At 41.6% G+C, this 2,839-nt stretch overlaps 1 non-coding gene across 1 annotated transcript; it reads left to right on the top strand.

The window, feature by feature from the left end:
* The first annotated feature begins 2,732 nt into the window (after positions 1-2,732).
* On the top strand, positions 2,733-2,839 carry LOC128287570 (small nucleolar RNA R71). Its single transcript, XR_008278270.1, has one exon. It is a non-coding gene; the product is annotated as a small nucleolar RNA R71 (small nucleolar RNA).

The raw sequence follows: 2,839 nt of genomic DNA, 5'->3' as shown, positions 1-2,839 counted from the left end.
GCGCGCAAGTGTGAGAAGAGGGGAAAGAGAGGCAACTGTAAGAATCTGGTCGGTGGGGGGAAAGATTGCAGCTGCTAGGGTTAGGGTTTTTGGGGAAGGGGATGATGAATAGTGGGGGGTTTATATTGATTTTGGGGCACTCGGCTGTAGGGCACGCCCGTATGCCCTTATTTCAGCCCGTGTGTTTTGTGATTTTCAAATTTGGGATCGTTTGAAATTCAGCCCACGCCCGTCTTCCTTGGGCGTGTTGGTGCACACGGTCGTGTCCTACTTCGTTCACTTCTCCCACGCCTGTGTATACATGCACGCGCCTGAGTTATTTTGACAGGTTCGACCATGGGTGGTGGGCACAGACGTGTCGTACACCCGTGTTAATTTCTCAGTTTCTACCACGGCTTATAGACACGTGCGTGTCGCACGCCCATGTTGTTTTGGCAGGATTGCCCACGGCCATGTCGCACGGTCGCAACAACGTATCGAATCTCGTGTTTTGGGAAAAATTTACTCTATTTACACACGGCCATATTGTACGGCCCTGTCGCCGTCCGTGGTATGAGCACGGCCTAAGGCATGTCCGTGTGCCTGGCCGTGTGGCTTTGGAAAACTTATGTTCAAAGACTCAGTTAATGATTTAGATGTTAAAAACTAAAATTTTAAAGAAATCAACATTATTAGTGCTAGGGTTGCCTCCCGAGAAGCGCTTATTTATAGTCTAAGCTCAACTTACCTCAATTTTGTGTGACTACGGTGGATTGCGGAGTTGAAACTCCTCACCTCTGCTATCAATTTTATCAAAATAAGGTCTGAGCCGAGTTTTATTTACCTTAAAATTTTCGAATATAGTATGTGTTACCTCGACTGTACCATGTGGGAAGATGTTCATTACAGTGAAGGGAGTCGCTCTGTCCTTATTGTGCTCTAAAGTAGCAAGTTGGGGGTCATTTTCATCTAACAATACTTTGTCCTCAATTTTAATTTACTTTGTTTCATCCTTATGTTCATTGTGGTGTCGCTTCAATTTTTCGTGTGCTTTTAGTTTTTCCTTGATAGGTGTTCGCCATTCATCTAGTTCATCGACCTGAAGTCTTCGTTCTTTATAGATGGGTCCTTTGTTGTTACTTAAACATGGCTCATGTATGCTCTTCGAACGTGTTTCCTGCAAAGAAGGTCGCACCACATGATTAGTATTAGTAGCATAATTTATACAACCACCCTCAATATTCGATGTGTTGCTCAAATTACGAGCTTGAAGAGTGATTGTTTCATCACCCACATGAAGTGTGAGTTCACCTGTACCAACATCAATAATGGTTCTAGCAGTTTCTAAAAAGGGTCGTCCTAAAATCAAAGGTATGTTGCTATCCTCTTCCATATCTAGAACAACAAAGTCTACTGGGTATATAAATTTATCGATTTTAACAAGAACATCTTCAATGATACCCCTAGGAAATCTAATGGTTTTATTAGCCAATTGAATGATCCTCCTAGTTTGTTTGGGTTTCCCAAGACCTAGCTGTTTAAACATTTTATAAGGCATAACATTAATACTCGCCCCTAAATCAACCAATGCATTATTAACATCTAAGCTACCAATTAAACAAGGATTCGTAAAACTTTATGGATCTTTCAACTTATTGGGTAGCTTATTCTGTAGAACGGATGAGCAAACTGCATTCAATTCCACATGCGACGCCTCATCCAACTTCCGTTTATTTGCAAAAAGCTCCTTTAAAAATTTAACTGCGTTTGGCATCTGCGAAAGAGCTTCAATAAACGGTAAGTTAATATGTAATTTTTTTAATAATCTAAGGAATTTACCAAATTGTTCGTCTGTGTGGTCTTTCCTTGTCACACTGGGATATGGTACTCGAGGTTTGTACTCTTTACTTACCGGTTTTCGCTTAATGTGGTTCACCTCAACTTTACCTTTACTTACCACACTTCCTTGCCTCGGTTCTGGTTCAGGTTCAACTATCCCTTCTTCATCTTGAATAGTAATTGCATTAAGCTGTTCCCTTGGGTTAGATTCAGTATTACTCGGCAAGCTACTTTGTAGTCATTCAGAAATCAGTTTGGCAAGCTGGCCTATCTGAGTTTCGAGCCCTTGGATCGACGCTTGTTGATTCTTAAGTACGGTTTTGGTATTCTGAAAATGAGTTTCTAACTCTAAGATGAATTTTGTTAGCATCTCCTCAAGGTTCGGCTTTTTTTTCCCACTGGTAAGGTGGTTGCTGAAAACCTGGGGGATGTTGTGGCCTTTGATTTCCCTGGCCACCCCATGAGAAGTTGGGATGGTTCCTTCAACCTGCATTATAAGTGTTACTGTATGGGTTATTTTGAGATCTAGATTATTATTACCAATATATTGAACTTCTTCCTCCTCGGTGCTAGGGTTGAAGGACTGATATTCTGTGTGTACTCCTCCTCCATTTGAATCGCATCTCATCACTGGATGTACCTAAGTAGAACCATACAAACCGTCAATCTTTTTATTTAAAAGTTCTACCAGGTTAGATAGCATAGTAACTGCGTCGAGGTTGAAAACACCAACTGCTTTTGTTGGCTTTGTTCTCATGGCTTGCCACTCATAGCTATTCAGTGACATCTCTTCAATAAATTCATAAGCCTCTTCAGGTGTTTTTTTTAAACTTCCACCGGCGGCTACGTCGATAAGTTGCCTTGTTGAGGGGTTCACACTATTGTAAAAAGTCTGCACCTGCAGCCATAGAGGTAACCCATGGTGAGAGCACCTTCTCAATAGGTCTTCGTATCTCTCCCATGCATCATAGAGTGTTTCTAGATCCATCTGCACAAAAGAAGAGATATCATTCCTCAACTT

Source organism: Gossypium arboreum, chromosome 13, assembly GCF_025698485.1.
Source record: "Gossypium arboreum isolate Shixiya-1 chromosome 13, ASM2569848v2, whole genome shotgun sequence".
NCBI lineage: Eukaryota > Viridiplantae > Streptophyta > Magnoliopsida > Malvales > Malvaceae > Gossypium > Gossypium arboreum.
Note: the sequence above shows the minus strand (reverse complement) of the source record. Positions and strands in the feature narration are given on the sequence as shown.